At 40.4% G+C, this 13770-nt stretch overlaps 1 protein-coding gene across 10 annotated transcripts in view; it reads left to right on the forward strand.

Annotated features, from left to right (window-relative positions):
* Lcp1 (lymphocyte cytosolic protein 1) overlaps nt 1-13770 on the forward strand; it is a 99934-nt gene that overhangs the window by 1560 nt on the left and 84604 nt on the right. The window contains exon 1 of one of the 10 annotated variants that reach the window (XM_085828777.1): nt 2966-3944. The exons of 7 other annotated variants lie outside the window; for them this stretch is intronic. The gene's annotated coding sequence lies outside the window, so the exon portion shown is untranslated. Of the gene's footprint in view, nt 1-2965; nt 3945-13770 lie in introns of those variants that run through there. 2 more of the 10 variants (XM_085828776.1, XM_085828773.1) reach the window with 2 other exon arrangements.

Genomic DNA, 13770 nt, shown 5'->3' on the forward strand with positions numbered 1-13770 from the left:
CCTTCCTTCCTCCTCCTCCTCCTCATCTTCCTTCATCCTGTTTATCTCTTGGAAGGGAGGGTGTTCCGACTTTGGCTTTGAGGTTCTATTTCACCTGGTGTACAGTTCGGTGCCACTTTACGTGTCCCCTGGAATCTGCCATTTGGCAGAAGCACTGTGAGCCAGAATGAACTGCACTGCTTTCGTTCTGTTAGCGGCTTGTGCAAAAGTGGCTAAGTTCACAATGAGCATCAAGGTTATAGGCATCCTGCATCAGTTTTGTTGTTGTTGTTGTTGCTAAAATAAGATAAAGGCCTCATGCAAAAACAGAGATGTGAGCACCCGACAGATAATGCTATTGATTGTCCTAAGGATGGAGCAGGCTCGGAGGACCTCAGATTTGCCTTTGGTGAAAGGATGCCACTGTCAGATGCTGTAAAATGTGTGCTGGCATCTTCATTGTTTTGCATAGACCTTTGTTTTGTTTGATTGGTTTTCCTTACAAACAGGACAGAAGTTTGCTAAATGCTTTGACCAGTCTAGGTCTAAGCTAGCATCTTACTGTGTGAAAATAACTGGAGATATTTGTATTCTTTTCCTTGGGTTACTTTTAGAGGATCCTATAAAGAATGAATAGTTATCTTTGAGTGCATATTGATTCTCTATTGAGTCCTCAGGGCACTGAGATGATTTTGAGAAAAAGCATCTTTTTTCTTGGCCTGAGTTTACAACTGTTGATATTAGCTGTGCACACTGAGAGTGTCTTTATTCTCCGCCAGTCACCACTGTGTGGCTTTAAAGACATATATTTATGTCTAGTGTTCTCACGCTTTAGCAGAGAACAGGTTTGTAATTTCTCGGATGGGAATAAAACCTTTTGGTAGAAGCAGTTGCTAGAGATTGCTCTTCTTATCCCTGTGTCTCTGCGCAGAAACCTGAGCTTTCCTTCCGCTCTACACTATTTGGGGGCCTTTGTTTCCTTTTCTCTCTCAAGATGGATGGTACTTCCTTCCCTTTGTTTGAATTAGAGATCCTGGGATTCAAATCAAAAGGAAAACACTGCCAACCAGGAAATGTCATGGGCTCTACATGGCGGAGTTTAAAAAACTGTTCAAGTGTATGAAAGAACAATGCCTACGTGCCCTTAACGTTATGTCTATGAATTCAGCCATTTGCTCTGGAATGATACATCAGAGAGCCTGTTCTGCGTAGATCACTTTGCTAGGTATTAAGCCTCAACCTTAGTAATTAAATATTACTTTGAGGCTTTATCATTTCGACTACATAAATGAAGGCTTAAATTACTCCCAGAACTTTATCTACTTACTTGAACCAATATTCCTTTCTTTCTCCAGTTTTATATTATGTTGTTTGGACAGAGTAGTGTGGCTTACAGGTTCTTTCCCAACACTCAGGGGGAATTTGACTTTCTTAGCTGCAGTGATCATTTTTCATTGTGGGCTATATATTGTACCACTAGATGATATCAGAAATATTTACACCAGAAATTTAAATAATACTTCTTTTCTTGATGTTCTTGTTAGGACCTAGGTAAGGACAAGTTAAGAGATGATGGTTAAACAACACAAGTCCCATCCTGGTGTAGACAAGTTAAGACATGAAGGCTACCCAAATCCCCTGCCACAGTTGAATACCCTAACCAATAGAAGCAAAAATGTTTTGGACAATGTACAACAAAGACATGTTCCTAACGCAATCTCCCATCCCTAAATGCTGATTGGTGGAATAACTTGGCACAGATGTTTGTGGATTTGGGGCTTAAAACCCCTGTGGGATCTTAACTAAGGGTTAAGGTTCAGTTCCCAAATCTGGACTAAGGCCCTGATGGATCAGTCCTGGAGTATATGCTCAATCAACTCTCCCGATCTGGTTGAGATCAGTGTTTGAGTGGTTTGTGAGGTTGGGCGCCAACATTAGAACGTTTCCTTATAGGCCTCAACATTTTATATAGACCTAAACATTACATCTAGGCCTTAATGTTTTACCCAGGTCTTGATGGTTATGTTGACAAAGGTCACTGTCCTGTGTGCTCTTAACTATGACATGTCTGATTCATGACATGCTTTGCTCTTATGTGTGAACCAGGTCTACATGGAAGGCCCTGTTGTGCAGGGTCCTTGAGAATTCTAGTATAAACATCATATTTAATTAAAGGCTTTGTCACGTAACTCTGCTCTCTTGGGTTCTCATCCTCCTGATGCCACTTGTTGGCTTGGTTTTCAGGCTCATTGTCCAGCATCTCTAAGCCCCTGAAGTTTCCTTACCTGCAAAGCTGGGGAACTTTTGATAATGGAAGCATCCGTATGCTTGCAAGGTGTATGAACATCATCACTTCCGCTGAGCCTGTAACCTCTGGCATTTGGAAGTGCTTTGTAATAATTTTAGTAGAGTGTCAATAGCAGCTCTTCCTCTTCAACGGCCCAAAAGACTGTGTGCTTCTCAAATCTCCCATTCTGCTTTATTCTTACTGTCTGAATTGAACATATGCTTCCCTTGTAAATGTGTTAAAGACTACAGATTGTGTAAGGGGGTCATAATGGCCACTTAGGTTTAGTTGAGCAGAGGTTGCCTGGACATGCAATGGCAGTGGTATTCTGTGTGGAGGACCTTTGGGTCTTTTGCCTCAGTTGGACAACTGCAGCAGTATCCTCTCTCTTGTGGCCACGCACTTGACATTGATGCCACAGTTCTGTTGCCTTTCCACTTCTGTAATGTACTCAGATCAGAACTTTTTTAATCAGGACTGACATTAATGAATGTTCTAGGACACTGCTTCTCAGTCTACCTCATGTGGCAGCCTTCCTTGTTGATACAAGAAGGCTCCTTCCATTACTCTGGCAGTGATCCCAGCTGTGGTAATTCTCAGCAACAGAAGAGGCATCCCGGAGCCTGAGGAAAAGAGCTGGGGGGGGGGGGTTGTTCTTCAAAGTGGCTTTACTTTCCTACCGTTCACACGCTAGGATCTGCACAGACTTGCTTTCAAGAGCGGATTCTAAAGCAGTAGGAATTTGCTTACAGCCCACCAAATGGCATCACTTGTGCCTTGAGACCTAGTCTGTGCCCCAACTTTACACTGATGTTGTGGAAACCTTGGCTAGCCATTGTTGAGGGGGTACCTCCCTCACGTTCCAGAACTCTACACACACGAACTCTTTCAACCCACCCCAAGAATCAGACCATAATAGAATAGCTATAAGGTACCACAGGTGAGCAAAGGCGGAATGATCTCTTTTTATTCAGCTCCAAGTCCATACCTGGATTCAACGCATTAAAGAGATCACTTCCTGAGGATTTGTAATGGGGTGTATCACTTTACAAAGGTGTTACTGGGGAGAAGAAAACCCTCCCTACTTTCTCAGTTGGGGTGTTTGTGGTGCATACTTATGGGGCGCTTGATGTCTTCAGTGAAGACTACAAATGTATAAATTATAAAATAGCACAAACAGGGACACTGATGACCCTGGTATTTGGAAAAGGCCGAGAGCTATATCCTGAAGCAGCAGAAAGTAGAACGAGGGGGTTAATGTCCAGCTTGGCTTAGTAGAAATTATTTAGTTAGGGACAAGAAGGACCGGTTTTAGTAATCTTGTACTGTGAGCTATTGTGATCTTAAAGCCATTCCTAAGCACTTGGCACGTCTCAGAACATGTGTTTCCCTTATTTATGTCTATTTCCAAAGGGGAAAGAGTTCTCTGGGAGAGGTGTCTTATGTAATGCACAGAGACATTAGCCTGATGGGGCTTTGAAAGCTTCAAGAGCTTCCTATGGCGGAGGCTGGGATTTGTAAACAAGCTGTCCATAGGCTGTGGCTAAAGGAATAAGGAAACTTGAAGGGAAAGGGCTCCAGAGGAAGTAGACAGGAGGCCAGAATAATAGACTTCTCTCAAGTGACCTCCACCCCGCAGAAACAAATGTGCAAAGATCAACAGACGGGCTGATTCCAGGTATCTCGGTTATGTCTCTAAAGTAGGAGGGAAGGGGTTTTGCTGAGGACAGGAGGAAGCGAGGGAAACTGGTTCTCTCTGGGGAGGTCATATCGACTTCGCCAGATACAGGTTCCAGATTTCGCCTTCTGAAACAGGGAGAAGGTAGTGGATTTGTGGTTCACTTTGAACAGAGGGTGCGTTTCTCACACGTACACACCTGACGTTTCCATGAGAAATCTTACCGAGTCATCCGTAGCACAGCTCCCTTCGGTCTCTGCAGAAAGGTGTGGGAGAGGAAGTAGGAACTGTCATGCTTTGTCCGTCTAGAGGCAAACAGCTGCAGTTGCTTCACCTCACTGACCCCGTTTCCTTGCCTGTAAGAGCTTTTCTCTATTCGTGGTCTATGATTCTATCAGAAATTTCTACCCAAGCAATTCTCAATCACTTGCTCGTGGTGTAGATGAATAATGGTTGAATTTGTTGGATTTTTCACATATCCTGGTGTTGGAATACAAATGCTGTTATCTCTATTCAACATTCAAGGACTATACTGGGTGATTTTTTGATTTAAATAATATTTAATCAAGCTTTGGTGGGTGGAATCATTCATGTGATTTAGTGGCAAAGCCAGGTTTTTATTTTGTAGATTTTAATCAGGTCCTCCTCACCCCGCCTTCTCCAACTTCCTTAATTTTAATTGCCAATTAATTTTGTTTGTTGGGAAAACTACCTTGAAAGTGTAAAAAGTAAGTCACCTCTCCTTCTCCTTCTTTTCTTCTTCTCCTCTTCATTCTTCTCTTCCTTTTCTTCTACGTCTCGACTGCCAATGTTTGGTATGAAGCATTGCAGGAGAGATATAGGTATACGTATATACATGCACACATACATGTATGTGCTTATATATAAACATATCACTTTGTATGATGTAACAAGATCGTCATTTTTGTCAATTCAAGTTTTTCTCTTGAGCTTGTTCTCAGACATCCTGTGGAGCAGAAAGTAGGAATGACCTTATGTTTTCAATACAAGCTGTGGTTTTGTAGGCTTAGCGTCTTGATTCTCAGTCTGGCCAGATATTATTTATAAGATGCTGAACTGGGGAATATGAGAGTTACACATAATTATTGGAGCAAAATCAAGCTATGCAGATTCAAAACAAGCAAAATCTTATATAATCCTTTCATACAGAAATAGCTGTTGATACTTTCAAGTAATATATACATACATACACATAAATACACATATATATTTATACTGAGTGGCATTACAAAAAACTAGCATAAAAAGGCACTTGATATTCAAGTATATGTACATATATATTTTCATTTTTAATATACTGCTAAAATTCTATAACCTATAATTCTTCTAAAAATATAGGATTTTCCCAAGTAATATAAGTATTTTAAAGCTTTTTAAAATAAAGTATTCCATAGTTGTGTTACCCCCAAATCTCAGTTGAAGCTCCTACTAGGTGTGAGTGGTAGTGAGTTTTCAACTTTCCCAATGCTCTGACCCTTTAATACAGTTCCTCATGCCGTGATGACGCCCAACCATAACATTATTTTTGTTGACACTTCATAACTGTAATTTTGCTTCTGTTACAGATTGTAATGTAAATATCTGTGTTTTCCACTGGTCTTGGGGGCCTCCTGTGAAAGGGTCATTCGACCTCCAAAGGTTCGTGACCTACAGGTTGAGAACTGCTGCTCTAACTGATGCTAGGAATTAACCAAAATTTTAGTTTTCATTCCTCTGATATGATAGAGAATGTCAGAGGCCTGAAAACGTGTGCCCATCTTCTACTCCGAGAGGATTCAGGGTGCAATGCCCCTCCACCCGGCAGCAGTAGGCTCTTTTTTATAAGCACACACATCTGTTAGTGCTTCTCAGTGCTGAATTCACTTATTAGAGCCTTTGGAGAACCAAGATGGGATGGAACCAGAGGATACATTTTCTCTCCCACACCATGAGAACACTGCTGCGTGATAGATATTATATACTTGGCACCAGCCCCAGCACACTCTGGTCAGCAAGCAGCCTTTCCTGAGTGCACACTGACAGTGTTCATGGCTGATAAGAAGCTTGCTGAAGCCTTGAATAGGGAGAATGTGAGAAGTCTGAGAACCTGCTCTCTTCTTCCACTCCGAGAGACCTTAGTGTGCGGCCCGTCTCACACCCGGCGTCAACACCTCGAGTCTCACATGCACACTTCTCTCAGTGCTTATTAAACACTGTGTTTACTGTGTGACAAGGAGCTTAGGAGAGACTGGCAGCAGCACCGTATTTTAGTTATCATGGTATTTGATTGGTAACAGGCTTAGCCATGTCTTCCTATGTTCATTACTGAATGTGGGGGGGGGGGGGTTTGGTTGTTGTTGTTTTTTGGTTTTTGGTTTTTTTGTAAATAGCTTATCTTGGTGCCTTGCCTGTTTTTACATTGTAGTGTGTATTATATTCTCCCCCTCCAGTGATTGTCAGAGATGTTACACATTATAAATAACTAAAATACCCAGTTTTCTTACTTAACTCTTGTCTCCCGTGTGATTTAGGAGGAGATGCGTGGGTCCTGAAGTTTAAATAGCTGACACCACTGTCTACTAATTACATGACTTGGTTAAGTTATTCTGCTCTGTAAGGCTTACCTTTTGCATTTATAAAGCTGTGACGTAATGGAATACGCTCTATATGACCTGTGAAAAATAAGTCCGATGGAACCCAGAATGCATTGCTACAGAGGCTGGAGCATTGAAAGTGCTCATTAGGGGCTGAAGAGATGACTTGGGAGATGAAGGGCTGGCTGTACCAGAAGGGAGGAGCATGTAGCTTGTGGGAGTGCTGGGGTGTGCATCCATGACTCCATTGCTTAGAGGGCAGAGACAAGCAGATCCTGGGGCCTTGCTGGCCAACTAACCTAACTGAATCAGTAAGGCCCAGGTTCAGTGAGACATCCTATCTCAAAAACTAAGATCAAGATTGACAGAGGAATACAGCTGAAGTCAATCCCTTCCCATTCTCTTCTCATGCATGGGTAGCAGCATATACAACTACCCACATATGCATCACACACATACACACACACACACACACACACACACACACACACACACCACACACCATGAGTGTGCATGTGCATGCAAACTAAAAAAAAAAAAAATCTAACAAAAGAAAAGAATGAAAATATTCAGTAGAGGTCAATTTCCCTTTCTCAGCCATTCAAAAGGAAGTGCCACATTCACCAAGACTATTATTACATACAGCTGGCCTGGTTGCTAAATCACATGAAAATGAGACATGAACTGGAGGTAAGGTCATGGCAGTCCTCAGGGGTGCCTGGCTGAGATGTGGACTTTCAGGAGATGGTACTAGGCTTGTCTTATTTCCATAGAGAGTAGGGGTGAGCTCTGTGGACTGCCTCGGGCAGAGAACTCAAAGAGAAACACCTGCCTAAAGCCGAGGGTCTCACAATTGAAGCCCTTATTCTGAAACAGGAATAAGAGGATTCTCAGCATTGCTCAGATAGCTGCAAAGGAAGCTGCCCTCATAGCTGGGCAAACTGTGTAACTCTGGACAGAGTAGACTCTAAGGGATGGGGTGTCTAAATGAGACTATCAACATGGCTCCTAAATATACCTAGCAAAACCTGACAATATTACAAGGAAATAATTGCTAAGTCCACCTCTATAAGAGGCCATTTTTGTTGTTGCTGTTAAACATGTCTCAGAAAACAAAGATGAAGGGAACAAGGAATTACTGGGGCGATGGAATTTTTAATAGCAGCTAATGGACTCGCTTTAAGAGGCATGCGTTTATACTGATGTCCACTAAATAGTGGCTGTGCACCCTCTTCAACAAATATGAAATATTTACCAAGCTGGCTGAGTACTTGGCCACAAAGTGAATCTCTATGAATCTCAAAGGATACTCACCAAGAACCCAGATTTGCTGGGCGAGACAGAGTCTGGGTGGAGAAGCTGGAAATGAAAATGTGAAAGGGCTGGGCAGTGGTGGCGCACGCCTTTAATCCCAGCACTTGGGAGGCAGAGGCAGGCGGATTTCTGAGTTCGAGGCCAGCCTGTTCTACAGAGTGAGTTCCAGGACAGCCAGGGCTATACAGAGAAACCCTGTCTCAAAAAAAAAAAAAAAGAAGAAGAAGAAGAAAGAAAGAAAGAAAGAAAGAAAGAAAGAAAGAAAGAAAGAAAGAAAGAAAGGAAGGAAGGAAGGAGCTTGAACATTACTGAACTGGCAAACAGGGAGGCTTCGTGACCTGTGTTGATGCAAAATCCCAGCTCCTATTTCAAAGGGACAAGAGAGAGTTTACTCTGTAATCAAGATGAGTAACCACAGTCTATAGGAACATTACGTTTCCCCAGCCTGTATTCCAATGCGGAAAAGGTGTCATAAAGCTTTACAGAAACAGAACAAAGAAAGCCACAAATCAAAACATTTTTCAAATACCTTTGGTGGAAACATCAGAGGTAGATTACAGCCAAGAAGAAATCTGTTATCTGCCCCAGATGCTATCTGATAGAATTCTTGGCCCTTTGATGTTTGGAAACTAGAATTTGATAAGTTAATACATTCCAAAAGGGTTTTTATCTGCTACCCACAGTGTTAGGTCCAGTTTTATCTGTCAGTCATGGGATGTTGTCAAGGAATGGCTTTGTGAGGGTCTGAAGACAGCTGGAGAGAAACTACACTTACCGTCTGGACCTGCAACATACCAACCTCTCCGAGTCACCGCAGTCCTAATCGGTCCCTTGGCCTTTGCAGACATAGCTCCTTCCTTGCAGATTTCTCCTTCATCTCCCCCTGTTAGGCAAGTGTCATATTTTACACATGTGGGGACAGGCACAAGTGTTATTTGACATAGCTAGAGAGTCTCATTCCTAGGATCTGGTGTACATGAGTCTGAGCTGTAGGCGGGGCAGAAGCCTTCAGGAGAGTGGGATAGTTGGTAAAGCCAGTAAGAAGAAACTTCTAGTTTGTATCAAATATCTTAGCCATCATTATCCAGATTTGATTTTTTTTTCTGTTTGTCTTCTGTATCTGGCATAACATTCATATGTGGCATATAGCATCCTGCCTAGTTTTATGTCCACTAGACACAAACTAGAGTCATTTTTGAAGGAGGAACTTCAGTTGAGAAAATATCCCCACCATACTGACCTGTAGGCAAGTCTATAGGACACCCCTCTTTATTAAAAGTAGATCCTTTTCTCATACGGCATATCATGATTACAGTTTCCCCTCCCTCTGCTCCTCGCTCTGCTCCCCACCTCCCTCCCTTCCGGGTCCACTCGGTTTCTGTCACTCATTAGAAACGAACAGGCTCTTAAGAGGAAACAACAAAACATAACAAAATAAAAAAGCTAAAATAAAACACCTCATATCAAAATTGGTCAAGGCAGATCAACAAAAGAAAAGAAAAGGAGCCCCAAGAGCAGGCACAAGAGAAGACCCACTCCTTCACACTCAGGAGTCCCATAACAAATACTAAACGGAAAGCTACACTATATACACACAGGACCCAGGGTAGATCTGGGTTGGCCCTGAGATTCCTGCTTCAGCCATTTATTGTGTAAATGTAGTATTTTTTTCTTTATCCATTCTTCAGTTGAGGGACATCTAGGTTGTTTTCAGTTTCTAGCTATTAGGGATAGAGCAGCAATGCACATGTTTGAGCAAGTGTCTTGTGGTAGGATAAAGTGTCTTTTGGTTATACGCTAAAAAGTGGTATAGCTGTGTCTTGGGATAGACCAATTTTCTGAGGAGCTATCGTTCTGATGTTCATAGTGGCTGTGCAAGTTTGCACTCCCACCAGCAATGGATGAGTGTTCCATGAGCTGTCACTTGTGTTACTGATCTTAGCCATTCTGACAGATGTGAGATGGAATCTCAAAGTGGTTTTGATTTGCAGTTCCCTGATGGCTAAGGATGTTGAACAGTTCTTTAAGTGTTTAACATTTTCTTGATTGATGGTTTATATGGGAGGGCCCAGATCACCGTGGCTGTGCCAACCCTGAGCTAGTGGTTTTGGATGGTATAAGAAATCTGGTTGAGGAAGCCATGAGGAACAAGTCATTAAGCATCACTCCTCCATGGCCTGTGGATTAGTTCTTACCTGCAGGTTACTACCCAGTGTGAGTTCCTGCCTTGACTGCTCTCAGTGATGGACTGTGATCTGAGAGTTGTAAGCTGGAATAAATTCCTTGCTTCCCAAGTTGATTTTGGTATCAATAGCAATAAAAACCCTAAGAAGTATAATATTATCTATTTCCTTTTTATTAGCAGAATACAACTATTATTTAATTCATTTTTAAATCATAACTTAAGATACTTTAAATGTTAATCAAAAAAAACATCAGGCCTTAAGATATAAACATCATGAATATTCTTGTTATTAGAGATTGATGTCTTTACTATACTTTGGATAAGAAGGTTAAACACGAATTTTTGGTCATGTCTAGCTATAAAAGTGGAGTTCACACTACTTTGTTAAACATAGGCATGCTATAGGGCACTTGACACTGTTTTTAGCATTAATAAAAACATATATGTTTCTATATGTGTATACACACACACACACATATATACATATATATGTGAAATGTTTGTTTTGGCTGTAAGAGTTTGGATTTAAAATATAGATAATTCAAAATGGAGTTTTATTCAGAAGATTTAAAATAAGTATTTTGTCAATTTAAAAGCTAGATTTATTAATCCAAATTAAATAATGAGAAAAGGGTTTTTTTTTTTCATAAAGACAGTGAAAATACTTGAATCTTTTAAGCATGCAGACTAGTTTTGAGTAAGGTAAAGGTTCTGGGTAACAATCATAATTAAAAGCATAATTAATGAAATAAAAACATCTTCATTTATAACTTCATTAAAACCAAGAATATTGTTATTTTATCATTTAGGGATGTACCAACTAAAATATTAAATATCATAAGCAAAGCCTAAAATATCAAATTATAAAAGGATTTAAGAAACATAAAAATACATAAAGAGAAAAGGCCAGTTATTTGTGGAACTCGCTCATCAGTGGAGCTGCAGATGATTACCAGCCAGCCAGCACTTCTGAAGCCTTCATGTGTCCCCAGATGAAGCTGGAGTGGTTGATGGCAGGTCACTTACCCTCTGCAGTCCAAGAGCAGGTTAGAAGTATCTGGATGTGGTCTTTTTCCTCCAGTCAGCCTAGAATCTTTGATGTGGTATGATTGTTTTCTTTTACTTGATGAAATCATCTGGTTTTCTTTATCTTTTGATAATGACTCTAAAATTTTGAATTTACAGTTATGATAGTTAAAAGTCCCTTATAATAGTGTATGTTTTTGTTAATAGAGATGGCATTTTTTAGGTCTTCAAACATTTCTAATGTATACTTTTTCAAAAAGGATAAACTATAGAAGAAAGCCAAAACTTTAACCAGTTTTGACAAATTATCATCAGTATTTGCTTGTCTAATAGCCTAGAGCTTATAAACATATTTAAATATATTTTTATTAAAAAAGAATTTCACCATCACTACACAATTTAGGAGGAATGTCCCAAATAGGAATAATTTTCTAAACAAAAATTTTCCTGAGGTTATCAAGAAAAGGCTTTGCTCCATGGAAAAACATGAAAAAAAAATGTAACCACACGTTTTAAACATCTATTTAGGAAGAGGATAAGATAAACTTCTTATTTTTCTAAGCCATTTTAATGGACATTGCTGAGAACAGATCAACACATAAGCAAACACTGTTGTAAGCTGAGAATCCTATCTTGGGATGATGAATTTTGACCATAAAATGTAATAACTTTATAGTTAGTTGTGTCTAAGGGCACTTTCTTTAAGTTTTATTTCCACAATATCTCTACAACATACTTCATCTCCCAGCTTTATTCCTATCCCTCTGCACTGGGGGGCAATCTTTGCCCTGCCATCCAAACTCCTCTCTCATCCAGAGTCATGATTTCTCCCTTGAGGTCCTTCTTACCAAAAGTGTACCTCACACCTCTAACTTACGTCCTCCTGTAGCTTGGTGCTTTTTACAATCATAGTCATCATTATGATTGTTACTGTAGAATTCAAAAAACAATTCTACTAAATTCATAAAGTATGAATATACTAAACACATAAAGCATGTATATTGTATCTTTAAATTCATCACGGTTATAAACACAGGCAAAACACATGGATAGTATTGCTTTTTTAAACAATTTAAATTATTTATTAAAAAGTTAAGTCATTACCCAGGCACTCAGAACTTGTTTGGTTTTTGTTTGTTTGTTTGTTTGTTTGTTAACCATTCATTTCTCATTAGGTTATACTTTGGTAAGCAGGATAAAGTTTGACATTTTTTACTTTACTTCTTTTGAGCCTTCAGCTTAACTTTGTGGTAACATTGTTAATCATTTAGCAAGCTTGCTGCCTAAACTCTTTTCTTTAAAACTAAAAAGATAGAAACAAATACTTGTCCCAAACATATAATTATAATGTAACACATTACCGTTATTTGTAAACTCTAAAATGCTCTTTTTTTGGTAAGCTTTAAAGCAGGCTTTTAAAATGATACTGAAAAGAATGTTGTTTATTAAACAAGTCTGGCTAAGAGACAGACCTTGAAGAATGAAGTAGTGGTTAAAAATATTCTCAAAATCCTTTTAAAAGCCTGTGTTTATACACATGCACACCCAAATACAAAACATATCGAAAAGCAGAGACTAAACCACCCTCTTAATCCTTGAGATACAGAATTGGACATCGAACAATTATCCAAGGAGAAGAACTGCATGTGGCTCAGGAGAGAGAAATCGTGTCTGAGAACTGACGTCTGGTGGTTGGAGATGGGATGGATCCCCAGGGGCGGCAGTCTCTGGATGGCCTTTCCTTCAGTCTCCGCTTCACACTTTGTCTCTGTAACTCCTTCCATGGGTATTTTCTAAGAAGGATCGAAGTATCCACACTTTGGTCTTCCTTCTTCTTGATTTTCTTGTGTTTTACAAATTGTATCTTGGGTATTCCGAGCTTCTGGGCTAATATTCACTTATCAGTGAGTGCATACCCTGTGTGTTCTTTTGTGATTGGGTTACCTCACTCAGGATGATATCCTCCAGATCCATCCATTTGTCTAAGTATTTCATAAATTCATTGTTTTTAATCACTCCATTGGGTAAATGCACCATATTTTCTATATCCATTCCTCTGTTGAGAGACATCTGGGTTCTTTCCAGCTTCTGGCTATTATAAATAAGGCTGCTATGACATAGTGGAGCATGTGTCCTTATTACATGTTGGAGCATCCTCTGGGTATATGCCCAGGAGTAGTATTGCTGGGTTCTCCGGTAGTACTATGTCCAATTTTCTGAGGAACTGCCAAACCGATTTCCAGAGTGGTTGTACCAGCTTGTAATCCCACCAGCAATGGAGGCGTGTTCCTCTTTCTTCACATCCTCAATCCCATATACAACCACCAAACCCAGACACAAGAGCTTGTTGACAGGAGCCTGATATAGTTGTCTCCTGAGAGGCAATGCCAGTGCCTAACAAATAGAGAAATGAATGCTCACAGCCATCCGTTGGACTGAGCACAGGGTCCCCAATGAAGGAGCTAAAGAAAGGAGCTGAAGGAGCAGAAGGGGTTTGCAGCCCCATAGGAGGAACAACAATATGAACCAACCAGTACCCCCAGAGCTCCCTGAAACTAAACCACCAACCAAAGAAAACACATGGTGGGACTCATGACTCTAGTTGCATATGTAGAAGAGAATGGCCTAGTTGGTCATCAATGGGAGGAGAGGCCCCTGGTTCTGTGAAGGTTCTATGCCCCAGTATAGGGCAATGCCAGGGCCAGGA

This window comes from Mus caroli, unplaced genomic scaffold (genome assembly GCF_978045245.1).
Source record: "Mus caroli unplaced genomic scaffold, Mus_caroli_1 scaffold_12, whole genome shotgun sequence".
Classification (NCBI taxonomy): Eukaryota; Metazoa; Chordata; class Mammalia; order Rodentia; family Muridae; genus Mus; species Mus caroli.